Below are 20,488 nucleotides of genomic sequence, written 5' to 3' on the forward strand. Positions count from 1 at the left end.
CAGTTTTTAAAAATGTTGTAACTTTTGCCAAAAGTTTGTGAGTTTTTGTTCACAAATAAGAGAGTTAATCTGGTTAGTAAAAAAATAAAAATAATAAAAAATCTAAGCACAAAATGCGCGTTTCTAAGGTTTTGTGCTGAAGTTTGATGCAAAAGTCCGACTAAGCTTCGGATTTCACAAAGTTCGGATTTGGAAAATCCGCAAACGGGCCGGTATTGACAATAATATTGTACTACACTGTTAGGTGTTGTGGTGATCCAATGCAATAAGTAGGAACCTGGCCCAGTTCCTTTTGTGAACATTTTTTTTCTTCAATTAGTAAATCAAACTGCAAGTTACAGTGGGTAAAAAAAAGTAGCAACAACCCTGCACCGTAGCAGTGTGCAGCACATAAGAATCCCACTGGTGAGCACGTTCCCACGTCTCAGGCAGGTCGGCAGCACTGCCCTTCCCCATTATCTCTTAGCATACAGGGCTTCCACTGCAGCCAGGGATTGTGGGTAACGACATGCTAATGAGTACTCACTGTGTGCCACTCTTTACTTCTTATCCATTGTAACATGGACCCTTATAAATGACAGGAAAATATATTTCAGCGCATGGGATCAAATTAAGGAGAGAACTTAATGTCTCAGAGGCCAAGGGATTCCAAATGAGGTCTCACTCTAGATGTGTGTGGTACAAACAGTAATTTTAATAAAATAAAACAAAACAAAAACTTGATAAAACAATTATCCCAGCTTGGTGCAAAATATTACACCAACACAAAATGGATATTAAATTAAAATAAAACATTCATCTTATACTAAGCTTCTAAAAGAACAGGCGGTTGTTACTCTGAAAAGCACCCCTTACGTACAAACATTTGCATGCGTATGTATAACCATTTAAAATGTCTGCGATATTAGTGATGTCTGTGGTGAGCCTGTACTTCCTTCCTGGGGGAACAATGAAGACTATTAAATCCTCCTTGTAAACCCCCAGGTGTTGCAGACAGAACCCAATACAGATGATCACTAAATATTTGCCTCCAAGGAAAAATCATGTGAACATATCTTGTCAATGAAATCAATGAAGTCTAACTGATAGTATATAGCAGTCAAATTTGTTGGTGAAAAAAGTAGTAGTGCCGAGCTTTTCACCAACAAATTTGAGTGAGATCTCATTTGGAATCCCTTGGAGGCAAATATTTAGTGATCATCTGTATTGGGTTCTGTCTGCAACACCTGGGGGTTTACCAGGAGGATTTAATAGTCTTCATTGCAGACATTTTAAATGGTTATACATATGCATGCAAATGTTTTGTTTTATTTTATTAAAATTACTGTTTGTACCACACACATCTAGAGTGAGATCTCATTTGGAATCCCTCGGCCTCTGAGACATTAAGTTCTCTCCTTAAATTGATCCCATGCGCTGAAATATATTTTCCTGTCATCTATTCTTTATATACGTATGGAAATTGAAGACTCCCTTCCAATATACCTCAGCAGCAGGCGCCATTCCTTTTGTATAGTGATAATAATACCATTACTTACATTGTTGCAAGCTCATTTAGCGCCATCTTTTTCTTTTCTATGGACCCCTATAAGCTTACGCACGCAGAGCCACTAACCCTACTCACACACAGCTATTTCGACCTTTTGGGTCTCATCAGTGTGAGGTTGTTTTACCAACTATGCAACATTACACTGGTAGTGAGTATAACCAGACACAAAACAAGTTAAAATGAACACGAAACAAAAGGTGACTCACGGTGAGTGCCCATTTACATGTCATTACCCAGAATCCCTAGCTGCAGTGGCAGCATTGTATGCTAAGGGATAATGGGGAAGGGCAGGGTTGCAGACCTTTCAGAGGCGTGAATATGCTCACAAGGGATATTCTTTATTTGCTGTAAATCATGTTGTAAATTCATCCTCCGTCCTTCTCCAATAGTCACAGCGACTCATCCTTCTCCTCTCTCATCCCTCTCCTCTCTCATCCCTCTCCTCTCTCATCCCTCTCCTCTCTCATCCCTCTCCTCTCTCATCCCTCTCCTCTCTCATCCCTCTCCTCTCTACGCAACATTGTTATAATCCTTCCTTCTCCCTTTCACTCAATACTAAAGCACAGATCAACAAATGTGGGCTAGGTTTTTAGCACCCCTTTTCAACCACTCATGTGAATGGGAGTAAAGCCATGCTCAGGATTAACACCCTTTTGTGACTGTGGACCCAAGAAGTCGGCAGAAGAATGCTACATGTTTCTCTAGCAGCAAATTGGTCCACATATTACCGCGGAATTTATTTATTACTCACGTGCAACGAAATTGTGTCATTGATTCTAAACAACTGTGAATTGCATCTGATTTTATACCAACAAGTCTGCAGGAAAGTGTAATCAATAAGTGGTATCAATGCTTGTCAATAACTATTATACTGGATACACAAACTTTCCAATATTGTGTGTTAGCTAACATTATTGTATAATAGATATGCATCAAAAATACCTCAAGATATAGGATTTTTTTCACTGAGTAGTATGGACAAAAGTGTCTTCTTCAACATAATAACATGAGCTCAGAGGCTGTGATGCTGCTCCCCCGGCCCCTCCCCCAAAACATCCCGCAAATAAAGCACCCACACACACCGGGTCTGGAGGCACAATTACTGTGGCTTTAATTAAAATAAAGGGGAAGAGGAGGTTACCCGGCCAGAGTGATCCACCCACAGGTAAGGCCAATGACGCTCAAATATTGGCCCTCAAGCCCGGACCGTCTGAGGTCCCAGACACTCAGATGACTCCATCTGAGCCGCGAGATGGGCCCCAGGAAGAGATGGACAAACCCGGCCAAATCCATTTCCCGGAATATTCAGAGTTTGCCATTCCGTGGTGTAAAATCCACCAACGGATTATTACAGTTTCAATTAGTGCGGATGAACCCAAAACTGCCATTGGATACATCCGCAGACTCCGTAATCCGCTAACAGATTAGAATAATCCAATCCATGGATTGAGCAGTATGCAAGCGGATTGTCTGTGCTAAAATAAAAAAAACGTGCGCTGCTCCGAATTTGCCTCACGTGATTGCTCCGGGGACCCATCCATAGCTCCTCCCGAGGCTCCCATCACACCGGACAACAGCTGCTGCTGCAGACAACCCTTCTCCTGGGACTGTGCCCCAACTGCAGCCACCCAGTGATGTTTGGAACCTCTGCCATGGGCCTGCAGGAAACGCTGGTCCCAGAAAGAAAAACTCAGTGAAGAGTGCAAAAGGCTTTCTCGCCCCTCAGTGCCCACCTATATCCCCTGCCCCATCCGGAGGATCACCGGTAACTGGGGTGGGGGGAAAGGAGAGGGAGAGCCTGGGCGTTGCAGCCATGCCACACTTCCCTTGGGGCTCAGTGCTTTCTTTTACATTGAACGTAATGGAACTGAAATAAATCTAACATTTGATTCACTGGCTACAAGATGAGATATTAAGTTATTATTTAGAGGACTGGATGGTGTTTTAATCATTTGACACAAGTCTGTTGGGTATATGGAGCATTAACATGCAAGATTCTAACAAATACTGACAGTGTGTTAGGCAGTCACGGTGCTCAATACATTCCTTTATTATTTGCATTGCAGCTTAGCCATTTAAATCAGCAATTCTTCCCAAATACACCCCTTAAAAACTTACTCTGGGAAGGTCACGTGTTGTGAAGAATCACACTCATTCCACATCAGGATAACCTCCAGCTCCACAGAGATTTTTCTTTAGAAAGTTTAGCATGTGCCGTCAACCAAAATGTCTATCAGACATAATTGCCCTTGTTATTTATTGGCAGGAACAAGGCACATGCCCATTTTTGAATTTTTGATCATACTAGAGACCTCATAGGCTAGGGAGACTTCAGCAGCCCATATTAATAAGCAGTCTTCAGCCAGACGACACCTTCTGGTTCTGGAAGACACCAAACCATTCTGTAACTTCACTGGGATGCAAGTTGCCTTCCAGGGCCGTAAGAAGACTGTGTCGTAAACATGTCCCAATATCTTCCAAGCTGGAGTGGGGGGATCCACCAATGTATTGCCAGGATGTGTTCCCAGATTCCTTACACAGAGATAATACCCAGTGCACCCAAAAGGGGTTATTTACCAAATCCTCCCTATAGTAAAACAGGTGCAATACTTGGGCAAAAAGACACAACCAGATCAAATGTAACTGGTGTTGTTTCTTACACCAGGAGCGTTCAACTCCAGTCCTAAAGAACCCCTCCCCCACCCAACAGGTCAAGTTTTCAGGTGGCTCAATCAGTCCCTGCTTCTACACATGTGGCTCAATCAGAGGCTTAGTTTTTGACTGAGCCACTGATTGAGCCACCTATCCTGAATCTCTGATATCCTTAAAACCTGACATTAAAGAATTGTCTCTGCAAACACCAATGAGCAGTGAACTGCTGGAATGAACGGGCTCTTTGGCAAAGTGCTTCGCGCACGAAACGCGTCAGGAGGGTTTTTTTTTCTGTTTCCTGACTGTGATTTTTTTGCTCCACTGATGCCACGATCACAATACGTTTTTATTTTTAAATCTTCTCCTTGCCGAGACCGTTTATTCCAGCAGTGCTCTGCTCATTCCCGTGTGCGGATTCTCTTCTCTACGATTACCTCAGTAGGACGCACGCAACAAGGAGCCCTGCACCAACTCACCGTGAGTACACTCGATTAATATACTCGGTTGTCTTACCGAAGTTCATACCGCACAGGACACCACCAGGCTGACTACATACAGTCTTACCTTCCAGGGCTGGGTAGCTCTTTTCTGTGGGGAGGGGATTTGTCTCTTCCTGTCTTCCCTAGTTAGGCGTTTTACTTTTCCCTCACATCCCCCACTAGGCACCAGACCCACATTTAGGATGTTTTTTCATACAGTTTATTGTTTGGAGACCTTTGTTGTAGGTGGGCACAGATAAGTGTCCAGAAGATTATGGATTAAAGAGTGTTTCTTACACTGGACATTTCTATCAACATTGCTTTGTGTGCTCATTTGCATGTCATTTCCCAGAATCCCTTGCTGCAGTGAAAGCACTATATGCTGGGTGATAATGGTGAAAGGCGGGGTTGCAGACCTGTCTAAGACATGCAAATGAGCGCACAGTAATATTTGCAACATTGCTTTGCACAGGCTCTGTAGCACAATACTGGAATCACAGTTCTTGTTTCTACGTTAAAAACTAACCTGTTGGGGAGGGCCTTGGGGAATGGAGTTGAGCACCCCCTGTCCTTCACCATTATCGCACCAGGCTTGAACCACAAGACTTTGATAATAGAGAACAGAGTTTGGTTAACATCATATCATTACTATTATTATTCTCTATGAGAACAGCAGCCAAGTATCAGTATTTTTGGTCCGTTGAGTGTTGCCAGGAGCAACCTGCTGTTGGCTCGCTAAACCCGAGTGTGTACATTGTGCAAGGAATCTGCTGTTCTCTTGGATGTGGTAATGTGTATGAGATTTGCAAACAACCCACTTATGTATTACCTAACTCCTTTCTTCAGGGAAAACGCAAATGTAAGAAGACACTGTCACGTTTATTTATATCTCCTCTTTGCTGGAGGGACGTATAGCTTCTGCAACATGCCCTTCTGCATGACCATAACCTGGGGCAGTATCCCTTGGGATCCCAGATATTTGCAAGCCTTGTTGCTGGAAAAATGTTAAAGTATGTGCAGGAAACTCGGGATTCCTGCTGTAAACGCCAAGGTCAGACATACATCTTTTGTGACATGTTGTGAACATGCTTGAAGTTAGGGAAAACACTTAACGCACTTAAAGTGCACGTTCCCAATAGGGCTGTTAGTAATGTCTCAAATTAATTTGGGATTCGTGAATTAACCTCTTAAGGGCCAGTTGGGGAGTGTGGGGAGTGTGCTTTATCGTCGTTGACTGAGACACTGGTTGAGCCCCCTGTGCTGAAGCAGGGATATCCTGAAAAGATGACCCTTGAGGACAGAATTTCGCCAACCCCTGCCCTCGTTTGCTGGAACTCAGTGTTCATGAATATTACTGTACCTTTAAGAAAAAGTCCCCCCAATTTTTTTTTTTTTACGTATTTACCCCCATGGCGGTGTTTCTATATCTATGCTTCATGAGTGTTCATAGCCACAGAAATAGAGCAACCACACTGTTTACATAAACATGTGAGCATTTATGGTGCATAGTAGCAAAGCATCATGCAGCTTGCCATTTTTTAATGTAACCCACCAAAAAAAATTGATTGCATTTTTTACGGAGCTATTCCAGAACGTCTTGTACTTAAAGGTTCAATGACATACAATAAACCCCACAGATGTTTTAAACACATAAGTACAAGTGTACTGTTCATATGCCTTGGGGGGTGTCAATGTGTCGGAATTCCATTATTAATCTTGTCACTCAGCCATAGCCCCACTGTGAATAACAGGGACGTTTGAGTGCAAATTCGGTGTGACGGCGGATGGTTGAAACCTTGATTATGCTTTAAGAATATTATGGTTATTAAAATGTATTACATTAATTATACCAACGTTATGATTAATGATGCCACCACAAATAGACCTCCACATACCTGTATACACGGCTTTAAACACCCTGTGCATTCCTTACATTAATGTTTCACAGAAAATTGTTGGAGGGTTTGTCAGTGATGTATTGCAGGGGTGTTCAATTCCAGTCCTCAAGAGCCCCCCCCACCCCCCCCCCCCAACAGGTCAGGTTTTCAGGATATCCCAGCATCAGCATGGGTGGCTCAATCAGTCCCTGCTTCAGCACGGGTGGCTCAATCAGAGGGTCGGTCGAAAACTGAGCCACTTGTGCTGAAGCTGGGATATCCTGAAAGCCTGACCTGTTGGGGGGTCTTGAATACTGGACTTGAGCCCCCTGATGTATTGTATGTGATCAGCTTAATTAAAGGGAAAGAATAAACTGAGTAGGATCGCATGGTCCTGCAAGCTGAGTAAATAGCGACAGATTTGAAATGCATTACTGACCTTTCAGCCAGGGACAGGTTAAAGACCATTAAAGGTTATTAAGGTGAAAGTGAGCCTCTCGATCAGCACTACCTCTTAGCATGCTATACTGGACATGCAATAAAACAAAACCGCTCACCCATGTAACATATTCTTTGTCATTTTGTAACCTTTCTCGCATGATTTATGACGTCGTTCCGAAAGTCGCAAACTCAAACCTGGCTACCAAGCTTCAAAGGAACAGAACGACACATATCCCAGGTCATCCAATCAGTTCTCCTTTTGGGGGAACATCACACACAATATATGGAGGGAAGTGTATGAGTGCAGTGTTATAAAATGGCACGGAGACAAGTGGAAGCGATTATATGTAATGAATCCATCCAACAATACATTGAAGAGCCGGCGCCATTGGAAGGCGCATTTAGAGACTGGTGCTGAGCAGAGAATTGCTATTCTGTTAGGAATGTTAACTCCAGCGACTGCTTCGTTGATGTTAAAATGCGCTGCAAAGCAATTAGAGATACCATACAATTTTCTGATGTCTGGTATCATTTCATAACACCAAGCTATACACTCCACTATATATTGGCTTTTCAGAAAAGCTATAGCTGAGATGGAGTGCAGGACAGGCGTTATATTTCTCATGAGAACGGCCGTATGTAAGGAACCCTGCAAATATTCTTTGATATCCATTTTTTTCCCACATAAAGATGACTACAAGGGTCTTTCTCAAAGTCATGAAACATGTTTTTCAAGAAAAATGGACTTAGTGCAAAGGTTCTCAACTCCTCCAGTGATCAAGACCCCCCCCCCCCCCCCCCCAACAAGTCAGGTTTTCAGGATATCCAAACTTCAGCACAGATGACTCAAACAGTGCTCCTCCTCAAACAGTATCCTGCAAACCTGACCAGTTGGGGGGGTCTTGAAGACGTTTGTTTATAACCTTTGACTTAAGTAAATCATATATACTTAACACTGTGCTCTTTAATAGGATATTGCCTTTTTGGCAGCCTTCTTGTGTTCAAGGTAACAAAAAATAGATTATAAGATCTTCAGGGCAATAAGTTATTGTGCCTCCAAGTTATATTACAATGTCAATATTTTATAACAATGATTACTTATTTCATTGTTGCAGCCACGCTTATTTATTATAAAACTATTTCCTGTGTTTATGTAAATTGCCATGCATTCCTAAAACCCCAACGGTCAAGTAATGAAAGGACTAAAGTTGAAAAATCTGCCTTTATATTCTTTATTCACTCCATTTATGCATTGAGAAGATAAGCTGACCCTATATAATTTAATTATGTTAATGTTATTTTATTATTAACTATATCGCTGAAGATAAAAAATGATTTTGTGTTCAGACTTCTACCGTTGTGTCTCCTTTTTGACTAAAGTGTCTACAGTAAAGACTGCTACAATAAATAGAAAATAAATAGCATGTCCTCCCTTTCCCTGCAAACTTAACACATCTGACCAGACTCAGAGCTCCCCCAGCATTCTTAGTGCTTCATTAGGAGGATGAAGCGCCAAGCCGTGCAAAACGCGTAGTGGTCACGTTACTCCACAGCTGTTCCTGACCCGCGTCCCACGTCGCTCCTTCAGACCCGTCAGAGCTTATCATGCCGGAGATTCCATCGCTGACATAACCAGGAAGTGCTACATCCATCCCAGCGTGGGGGGTGCAGAGTCGTTCAGCGTCGCACCACCCTGGGCGCTCAGCCGGCCCGGCAAATAGCGAGCAGTGACTCGCTCACCGAACATTACCTCATTGTAAGTTTCTACTTGCATCTTATTATTGCCAACTACAATTTTCTACTTGCTTCCGGTGCGCTTTGTGTGGTGCGCTTTGTGTCCTTTTCATATATCTTTTGAGATTGCTTTTAGTGATACCTCGAGGAGCTTGGAGGGCTCCTACACAGCAGTTGCAAGGAGTTTAAGTCATCTGGATTTATTTGCAAAAACCTTGGAAGCACGAGCGCGATTTCAGCTTTTCTTCAATTACTAATGATGTGGCCAAATGATTAGGGCTTTAGTCATAATTATACAAGTTGACAGGCACAGTTCCTACATGGACCACATGCTTTCAGTGTAATCTTGGGTAAATCACTCCATTAATGTTCTTTGCCTTCTCAGAATATACTCAACACTGAGATATACATTATTATCTTTCAGTAATAATAATAATTATTATATTGAACCACTAGCAATCATTGTCACCAGCACAATGATGCCGTATGCCTTTGTGTACCTCAATGTTCTATACAGATCCCAATTACTGCATATGGAATCCCCTAAAAGGAAAATAATGACAATTCGCATTTACCCAATAAGCTTAGTTACACACAAACAGGAACATTGCATTAGTCATATTGCAGTTTCTCTGCCATTTCTTGCATTCCTTTCATAAATGAAGACGCCCTGTAACTTACATCTGGGCTCATTAGTAGTTTGTTCTGTAGTCATATCTACCATCAATGATTAAACAATGCAGTATTATAAATATGTATTATATTTATATAATATTATAATAATGCAGTAAAGAGTTACTGTACAATAATCAGGAGCAGTTATCTAAATGATGTATCACTGACTGTAGATCATATAAAAATTCCTTCATTTTCGTAGTACACTATAATGAAAACTTTCTGTGTCAGATCTAATAAACGGTGCTAGGCGTGGGGTACCTTTATGCTAATTCTTAGCTTGTTTAGTAGATTAAAACCTATACTTTGTAAGGTTAAATGGTTTTGTGCCGTTTACCCACTATAAACTTATTCTGAGACCTGTTTGTAGACTATGAGCTATAAAAAGATCAAATGATGAACAAAATGCTCGTCCTGCCTGCCCAGACTGCCTGCCCAGACTGCCTGCCCTGTCTACAAGACGGCCTAAATCGACGGACAATCAGCGTTACCTCACCCATCTTGGTGACACGGCGGTTGCTGCGGTTCTACGGTTTCTGTGCGTCTGGTGGTGCCGGGTAACATGTTAACCTAAGTGCACGATATGCCTACTTCTGTCTTCACTGTTGTACGCAGATATCATACCTTTTAATATATATTCATTGATTTGAACATTTGTGTCTGCGCTTGTTTTCTTTTGTTTCAGTTCTAGGAGTGATTTCTCACTCCTATATCCACAGCTGCAGACCTTATACCTTCCAAGGTTGTGTTATATTTATATCACTTAGGTGTATATGGGTTATATTCCCTTATTGCAATAGAGGGTTTCTTTGCGCACTTAAAATCTGTTTTTTTTGCCTGCCCTGTCTGTCTGCCTGCTCGCCCGGCCTATCTGCCTGCTCGTCCTGCCTGCCCTCCCTGTCTGCCAGCTCTGCCTGCCCTGTCTATCTGCCTGTTCACCCTGCCTGCTCGCCCTGCCTGCTCGCCCTGCCTATCTGCCAGTTTGCCCTGCCTGCCCTCCCTGTCTGCCAGCTCTGCCTTCCCTGACTGTCTGCTCGCCCTGCCTGTCTGCTTGCTCGCCCTGACTGCCTGCCCTGACAGTCTGCCTGCCCTGACTTTCTGCCTGCCCTGACAGTCTGCCTGCTCTGCCTGTCTGCTCACCCTACCTGCCCTGTCTGTCTGTCTGCTCGTCCTGCCCGCGCTGCCTGTCTGCCTGCTCGCCCTGACTGTCTGCCTGCACTGTCTGTGTGCATGCTCACCCTGCCTGCCCTGACAGTCTGCCTGCCCTGACAGTCTGCCTGCCCTGACTTTCTGCCTGCCCTGCCTGTCTGCTCACCCTGCCTGTCTGCTCGGCCTGTCTGCTCACCCTGCCTGTCTGCTCGGCCTGTCTGCTCACCCTGCCTGTCTGCTCGTCCTACCTGCCCAGACTGCCCGCACTGCCTGTCTGCCTGCTCGCCCTGACTGTCTGCCCGCCCTGTCTGTGTGCATGCTCACCCTGCCTGCCCTGACTGTCTGCCCACCCTGCCTGTGTACATGCTCACCATGCATGCCCTGGCTCTGAAGTCAAGTAAAAAGTAAAATAATTAGTAAGTGTACACTGCATATCTACAGTCTTAATAGTCTGGGGTGAGCAAGTAAATGATCTCCTGAGCGTTTTCCATCTTAAATGTTCACTGCTTATTTATCAAATCTCTGTACCCCTATTTTACCGCACTGTGGAATGTTTGCGCTTTACCAATAAACAATAATAATAATGTAGGAGGGTTTAGGGATTTAATGGCAATACTGGTGCAGACTCAGCTCAACTTCACTACCATGTGTATTCGGGAGAAAGAACTGATAGATTGCCAATCAGCATACGTTTTAACATGTTAATACATTATACTTACCTCATTACATATCACTACAGAAAACCTATGTACCTGTCTACATCTGTAATTGTGTGTCTGATTTATAACAAAACATAGATTAAGTAAGACTGACCATCTGCAGGTATGTGACAACTCCAGAACAGTCTCTGCATTTTCCCAAAGTAAGACCTTACTAACAGAACTCAGATGCCACCTACTGGCACCTGTAAGGAGATGTGGTTTCCATACGGCAAGGATACTTGCACATGTCTTATTTGTTCTTCCAACAAATGCAAATATCCCTTGTGAGCACATTCATGTCTCAGAGAGGTCCGCAATCCTGCCTATCCCCATGATCTCTTAGCATACATCGCCTCCACTGCAGCCAGGGATTCTGGGTAGAGACATGCAAATGAGCACTCACAGTGTCACTTCTTTAACCCAGGCTGTTTTGAAAAAGCTGTGTAATATGGCACACGTAAGCTTATAGGGGATCCATGTTAACATGGACAAGAGAAAAAAGTGGCACTGTGTGCTCATTTGCATGCCACTACCCAGAATTCCTGGCTGCAGTGGACGCATTGTATGCCAAGAGATAATAGGGAAAGGCAGGGTTGCAGACCTGTCTAAGACGTGCAAATGTACCCACAAGTGGTATTGTATTTATTTTGCTGTACACTGCAGGGTTTTTGTAACTGTTTTACTCATCATAACTTATTTTGTGTCTGGCTGTTCTAACAAGTATCTTCGGCCCAGAGCCACAAATCTCCGCTGTCTCTTGTTAAACTAACTTAACATCACACTAAGACAACAGTGTATCTTCAAAGGACAATTACATAACCCTGAGCCATTTTTTCTCCCATAAAGAGCATTAACTAATACGGTCTTTAGTGATAATAACATGGAAATAATATGCATATGAGGCATGATCATAACATGATCAAAGTCGCTACATTATTTAAGTTATACCCAAACTAGACATTACACCTATCCAAACACTGGAATTTTCCGGTTTATCAATGGGTGCAACGTCATATTTAGGCATAATGTAAGCAGTATCTCTCCTCTCTCTCTAACCACGCCAGCAAACGTCCAATTTCAGACCCTGGATAGGACGGAGTAACCCAAAGACTGACATGTTTGCACAGTATTGGAAGATAACGCAACGTTATGCTGCAATAGCGAGATGTTACGCCGATGCTAAATCCGTTTCGCCGAATTTTTCCGAGCTTTCCATTCACAAAATGTCAAATCCATTGACGGAATGTTCTAGTTTCAATCCGTGTGGACTCATCCGAAACGCCATTGGATACAATCCGCTGGGGGATTTTAAGAATCCAATCCGCGGATTCCACAACTCTGGCGCGGATTGCATAATCCGCGGATTGGATTGTTAAAATCCACCAGTGGAATCTGTGGACTGGATTGCTGAAATCCACATACAGAATCCGTGGATCAGACTGTCGGTGATAAAACAAAAACATTCTGGAAAAGAAGGATCGCAGTTTATGAGACTGATTCACGGAAATACGCTGACCTAAGGATCGACCGATCCCAGGCAGATCCAAATCCGCAAAATAAAATCACCCCTCTCTACAGGGAACCCCATATACAGCAGTTCTTAGAAATACATGAAGAACAATTCAAGACACTTTTAACCTAGGTAACATATGAATGGGAGTATTGATTGCTTATTCCCAAACCATGGTCTAGCTAATACTGTTATACTGTTTTAGTAGAATGGGTATAAATAAATATACATGTATTCAAATATAAAATGATATACTTTTTTTCTACAGTCAATATAATATTCCAATAATATATTTTGAAATGATTCGGCTCCTGGGTGGAAGTTTAGTTTCTACCTCCAGCCCCTAACCAAACATGTTTGCTCAGGAAAAGGTGTAAACTGAGTATCCCCATTCAAGTTATAATAAACATACTGTAGATTTTCAGGCTGGGTCTTTTAATCAAATACATTGTATAGCGTGTTCTCCTCATACTGTATACGGTTACATTTACCTAACCCCCACCCCCACACACACAATATTGAAAACAGGAACATCTATCAATTTGGCACAATGGGTCTGAATCCCAGGACATTGCATTTTCTCTCCTATTACAAATAAATAAATAAATAGGCCTTTCTTAACTGACATGGCGTAATCTTACCATTGTTATAATAATAGTTTTTATTGTACAGGGCGGACATGTTTACAGATACTGCCCCTATCCTGTAGGGCTTATACACTATATATTTTAGTGCCTGAGGCACAGGGAGATAAAGTGATTTGCCCAAGGTCACAAGAAGCTGACACTGGGTATAGAACCTGGCTCCCCTGATTCACAGTGTCATTGTTATCAGAGTCAGCGCCTTCAGTCACTCAGCCACTCATTCAGCCTTGTTGCTATGTTTTAAAGTATTTCCTACATGGAGTCTTGTATTGGTCCCTTATGTGGAAGGTTACATTTATTGATTAATTGGAGGACCTAACTCACAGTACATTGAAAGTGTGTCAATAGAAAAGATGGGCAGGGAATATTTTTATCTGTTCCTGTATATCATTAATGTAAAGGTCCGATCCCTAATAGCTGGCTTAGAAACAACATTTTCTAATGAATTAACAATCTAATTGCCTTCCGTAACACATGTAATCACGCTTAACGCAAAAATGTAGCTGATTTTGTTTCTATGGAAATTAATTGCGAATTGCATTTCCTCAGGGCTTCTGAATGGAGGAATGTTTCTAAGTCAAGTGTTTTCGTTTTCTTTGGCTGTATCCCACTACCCCACCATGTCCTCATCAGGGAGCCAATACAAGGACATGGAGAGGGGGCTTTGCCTGTGCAAAACTCTTGGTGGACACAAAGTGGTACCAGAAAAAGGGATCAAACTCCTCTCAAATCTCAGCTCACCAAGTTTACATTGGAACTTTACAAAATGAATTGGAAATAATTATATAGTAGGTGTTGGATTTGTATATTAAAAGGCACCCATTCCCTAAATGTAACCCCTTAAAAATGGCAGTGCAATTAGTAAACTCTGGTGCTCCTAGCAGAGACAATGGAAAAAGTAAGGTCAACACTGGCCTGTTTTCTCTGAAATTGCACAGAGAGAGAAGAGAGAGAGACAGAGAGACCGAGAGAGGCTGAGAGAGGCCGAGCGAGACTGAGAGAGAAGAGAGACAGAGAGAAGGGAAAGAGTGTTTGGGTGTGTCCTATATTTGATACACAAGGAAAACAAAGATACAATCACCAGAATTTGCAGCCATTTGGTGCACTGCTCTGGCTGCGGACATAGTAGACGCGCCCCTGCCCCAGACGAGATCTGTGGCCTTTGGGAAGGGGAGGGGGAGACCCGACGGGGAGGCGGGCCTGTGACATCCCATGAGCAGTTTACTCCCATTGCCTGAACCGCTCACGTGACCCAGCCGTGGCACGACAGACAAAATCAAATCTTTTTGTCGGGTGAAAACGCGCTAGCGCTACTGTATATGGCCTGCGTCATAGCGTTACGGCCTTTTGTTGGCACCATGCGCACCATTGTTGGCCCCACACGCGCAATCGTGCGAAGAATGGATGCGGACGGAGTGTTTTTTGAATAGCAAGGTTCCTTTTGGGGTTTTAATAGGAAATATTTAAGGCTAAATCTTTGTCCACATTCATTGTACGTTGTGATATCTTTTAGGGGCCAAACATTTGGGTTCTTCATAGATGAAATTATAGTGTACAGATATCTCCACATAGAGATACATTACTAAGACATTATTGGAGGTCTCCATTGTACAAACCCAATGCACACTCGACAGCAATGACAAGATCCTACCTGTGGAAAGATTATCCTTTTCTTATTACTGACTGTCAGAGGACAATAGGGAAAACGAAACATATCAATCTCTGCAGATTATATATATATATATATATATTACAGTACACTTTGGTCATTTTCAAAAACAAAGGGATCAGAATTGTTTCCCTTTAAACAGTCGTAGTACAATATCTTTGTTAACCAGCATTCAGGCAGTTTTCCAATAGATATCATGAGTAGAAATGGGTACATGTATCAAAATTTAGCCTGTGAATATTTTGCCAATTTTGTGTTAGTATTCACACCGCCAGCGAATATTCACCTGCATGGTTTTTGTTAGCAAATGTGTGTAAATAGGTGAAATTCTGCTGGTCGCCACTATTGTCCCAGTCCCTGAGAGGCAGAGAGGCATGGAGAAACACAGAGAGGTGCAAATAAGCGCAGACAGGCACAGAGAAGTGCAGAGAGATGCAGAGAAGCACGGAGAGGGACAGAGGGGTGCAAACAGAGAGGCATTCGCACAAATGATTAAAGACTTTTTTTAGTTAGGCGAATCTCGTTTCATCTGCGGTTTCTTTTAACCACAATGCCAATCGTGCAGGGAACATTGGTAAACACGAAAGTGTGTCATACATGATTGTGAGCAATTGCAGCGCCTCAACATTTCCAGTATGAGGTTCTGATTTGTTGTCTCTTAGCCAGCAAAAACCTCTTCGCTGTTCCATGAGGCACTCAGGAGTTGGTTTACCAATAAGTGATATTGAAAAGGCAAAAGAGTAAGAATAGTTTACACCTGGTTTTTAGAATGTGATGTACATCCATCAAAGTTTGTCAAAGGGACATATTTACTAAACTGTGCTGTCACAAGGCACCTTATACACTGGCGACACGTTTTATCCTGACTTGGCTAGTTCCGCAAGCCGGGAGATTTCCCGGCTTGCTAGCCAAATCCCCTCGGCGGTCACGCTTCATCGGGCGCCTGCGCCCCATGCGCGCGTGCCCAGGGCTCCCCGAGGGAGCCCTGGTGTCCCGCGATGTGGGGGACGGCGGTGGGGGGTTCCGGGGGACCCCGGCAGACCCGGAGAGGGGAGAGGGAAGCCCCGATTGGAGGACCGCTCCTCCGAGGCTTCGGCGCACGCACCGGACACCCCGGCGCGCACCCGGTTACTGTCGCGGCCGAGACCGGGTAAAGGTAAGAATAAACTCGGCCGTGACAGTAGGCCAGGAGTAGCCTACTCTAGTCCTCAAGGGCCACCAACAGGTCAGATTTGTAGGATATCCCAGCTTCAGCACAGGTGGCTCAATCAGTCCCTGCTTTAGCACAGGTAGCTCAATCAGTGGCTCAGTCTTCGACTAAGCCACTGATAGAGCTACCTGTGCTGAAGCAGGGAATTCATGAAAACTGGCCTGTTGGTGGCCTTTGACGCTGTAGTTGTCTACCCCTGCTATAGGTAATTCACAAAATTGGGCTATAAAGCATCATACCACTTAGCACCACTTGGTGAATATGGTTCCATGTGTGTACACTATTACCCTCCTTCCTCCAAAATGTCCATCTGATAAAAGGGATACAGTATCATTAGCCGCTGGTTTAAAGCCAGTTCTTGATAAATATTTCATAAAGCCCATATCAGCCTCTTCCAAAAATGCTGCCCAGGCAAAACATAATTACAGGAAAGAATTGTCCCCCACATTACAGTACATTATCCCCCACATTACAGTACACGCAGAATTGGCTGCAACAGTGAACAGACCTGCGTTTGTGTCACTTTATAAAGTAACATGCTGCAGTGAATACTTGTATGAATATCTTTATGTACATAGCGCTGACCTTGTACTCAGCACTTCACAAAGACAATACAGCTCAGGGAATTATGCTAATACAATAAGCTCAGCAAAGTCAGACAATAATATATAGTATACATTTATGGAAAAGATTATCGCAGTGGTTCGTATTGCACTATCATATTGAACACGTGTGGAGTTCACCCCAAGATTTTAAACAAACAGCTTGATTATCTGCTGTATGTTGTCCTAATGATAAAAATCAGCGCTGGAGAGGTGATTGTCACCCAGAGAGGACATATTCATTAGGATCCATTTAAAGATTCTTGTGAAGCACAAAAAAATAGGTACAGCAAAATCAAATATTCAATAGTGCATTTTTGACCCAAAATGCCAATGTACACTGCGTCATGTTTTAATTGAACTGTGCTCTTTAAATTAACCCCTCTGCTCTCTTTTGCTACTCCCCCTCTCTCTATTTATATGTATAACATTTATTTATATTAAGCAAATATGTAAATATTTATATGTACATCTCTGTTCCAATATATATATATATATATATATATATATATATATATATATATATATATATATATATATATATATATATATATATATATATATATATATATATATATATATATATATATATATATATATATATATATATATATATACATACATACATACTTGAGAAAGGGCTGTTTGACTCAAAACGTCACTTTAATTTTTCTACATTTGTATCTTATGATGTTCTCTCTCTCTCTCTCTCTCTCTCTCTCTCTCTCTCTCTCTCTCTCTCTCTCTCTCTCTCTCTCTCGTTTATAAACTTGGATTAATTATGCAAGATATTGCCTTCAGTTAAGCACTGCATGGTTTTCTCCTAACAATTGAGAGGTAGAGTGAAAAAGAGCGAGAGGGGTGTACCTACAGTAGATAGAGAGGAGGTGGTACAGCTGCCCACTTTGCACTGAGAAGTGTTGGAAATGACAATGAGTCACGTACAGTACTGCTCTCATGCTTTATGGGTCTTTATGTTACATGCAGTCCCACTGAGATAACAGAATCCCAAATAAGTGCTGACCCTTCTGTTGCAAACACGACTCCCCTTAACCTACAGTATACAATTGTAGATATGTACTGGAAACAATGGTTTACATGAAGAGATGCAGAACCAGAGATCCCTGCAAACTAGCAACTACTTCTCATTAATTCGGAACAGGTCCACATGGTCCTGAGTTTCAAGGTTTCAGATTATAAAGATCCCATAGGTCTGCAATTATCTCAAAGGCAATCCATGGGGTAAACCCTGGAAAAAGGGAGCATGTGTCAGGCAATCATGATCAGCAAGTAACCCTTGTAATTACCAATGCGCAAATAGCCGCAACACCATTTAAAGGGTTCCAAACGCAGGTGGCTATATATGACATACATACTGTATCGTGTCATGGTAATCTGCCATACAGTGTATTCACTACCACATTTATATGGTAACGTGTAATGAGACAAGAAGTTGCATTCCCAATTAACACTAAAGCCTTTAATCATGTTTACTTATTGGATGGAACTACATTTAGATCACTCAATTTAGCGTTTCAAATAAATAGTCTAAAGATTAAATCATATAACATGGTGTTTGTTTCATGTGGAACACAGTATGCTTATTAAAGTTTATGTTTTAATTTAATTATTGTATACAATTACTGTAGAATGAACCTTAAGTGGTTATATTGAGCCCTCTTAGGGTAATTATTAGGGTGCACATCAGCTACCTTGCAGAAAGAATCATGTATAAAATAGACACAGAAATAAGCCAGATTTCTTTCTTAAGGAATTATTTAATTATTAGACTGGCAGACATGTGTCCCAGGGAATCTATTTAAATGGAACAGATTGTCTTACCTTCAAGCCATAAGACTCAGCACTGTGAAATATTGCAGCAACAGTATCGTGACTGATAGATCCACAACTATTCCCTGGGTCCTTTCACTCGGGGTTTTTCTAGGGAGTTTCCATGATCAATGTGTGAAAACTCTCACACAAATGGAGAACACCTCAAAGAGATGACAAGGAACCACCAAAACCAGCTTTGGTAGCTTCTAGTTAGATGTCCATACAAGTCATCAATGATTTAAGAAAGCGGGCAAGCTGTCACATTGAGTCCTGAACTGACCACCAAATGGTAAGACTTCTCAATGTGAAGTTGGACACCAGAGAAGACCATCGGCACACATTTGAAGAGTTATGGTCCATATACTTCCAAGCTGCTCGTGTACAGTTTCAGGAACAGCTCTTCATAATATATGCAACGTAGTTCCCTCCATCTACAAAGTAGTACCTTGCAATCCACCATCAAGCTTTTCTCTGTGGCTCAGCCCTCTTCTCAGACAGTGCAGCTGAGCTCATCAAAGTTTGTCAGGTAGCCTGTATTGTGAAAGGCTGCGATAAGTCCCCGATTATCAGCACTGGGTCTCAGCATATTAGATGTGTCAACCAACTATATTTGTGACACACCACATCTACTCTCCAGAGCTCCATCGGACAAATCGGAGTGCTGCTTCTTTTCTATTCTGCTTCAGAAGATAAGCAAGGAAAGTTGCTCTTGAAATCAGGGGTATCTGATTGACTGAAGAGTCGGTGAATAATTGCTGTTGCAAGATGATACGTGTGCGCTGGGGACATTCAGCACTGAGAACTGGACAGCTCCCTTCAGCTCTCACTTGCAGTAGAGGCGGAGTCCTCCAGTCCCCTTCCCTTATATGCTTTCATACTGTAGCTGACTTATTCCTCTCTTCTGGTCGGTTCCTCATATTCTATAACCCAGTCTCTGTCTTTATAACCTCTCAAATTAATCTTTACTTCCCCATTTGCTTTATTTTTTCATTTCTGCCTTTCCTTCTCGCTCCCAACCTCACAATTCTCTACACATCCTTCCCCCACTTCTTAGCAGCAATTTCCATGTTACTGTTCCCCGTCTCTCCCTTCCACCGCTCTCTTTCTTTGTTATTGAGCTTGCAGAGAATTATACAAATTACTTTCTATACTGATTCCATGCAATGGTTCCTCTCTCTACAACACCCCCCCCCCCCCCCCTCCTGACTCATTCGCTCCCTCTATGCTGCAGACTGTATCTCCCATTTATATATTGCTTTTATATACATTCACATTCTACCTCCTCTCGTTTGTCTTTCATTGATTTGCTGGTCTCCATACAATTCCCCTTTCTCCTGTACCTACCCTCATGTTCATTTTTCTCGTGAATAAATACCCCCGTTTTAATTAACCCCCATTGGTCTAGCAATTTGCAATCTTACTTTACAAATCAGGTCTTCTAAACCACTGTCAATAGCAATCTCTTATTTTGTTTATTCTACCCCCCCCCCCCTTTGCTTCTTCATCACCACCCCACTGAGTTCATTAAAAACATCACACCATCCAATATAGCTCCCAGCTCTCTCACCCTGGATCGTCTGTGCAGCAGAAGTCCTAGTTAGAGAATACAGTAGCTAGGATGTTGAGTTTTACACACTATAATAAGAACAGACCAGATTTATCTTGAGGCTAAACAGATACAACTGGTTAAAATCAAGGGTAGCTTACAAAAAAAAGAAAAAAGCATCTCTGCTCTATATTAGAGTCAAGTGAATTACTGGCTG

General features: G+C 42.4%; 1 protein-coding gene across 1 annotated transcript in view; it reads right to left on the reverse strand.

Annotated features, from left to right (window-relative positions):
• The window catches only part of DRD2 (dopamine receptor D2), a 206,065-nt gene extending 186,561 nt beyond the window's left edge, over window positions 1-19,504 (reverse strand). The window contains exon 1 of the mRNA XM_075604041.1: window positions 18,735-19,504. The gene's annotated coding sequence lies outside the window, so the exon portion shown is untranslated. The remainder of the gene's footprint in view (window positions 1-18,734) is intronic.
• Window positions 19,505-20,488: the final 984 nt, after the last annotated feature.

The sequence above is a fragment of the Ascaphus truei genome, chromosome 6, assembly GCF_040206685.1.
Source record: "Ascaphus truei isolate aAscTru1 chromosome 6, aAscTru1.hap1, whole genome shotgun sequence".
Taxonomy (NCBI): domain Eukaryota; kingdom Metazoa; phylum Chordata; class Amphibia; order Anura; family Ascaphidae; genus Ascaphus; species Ascaphus truei.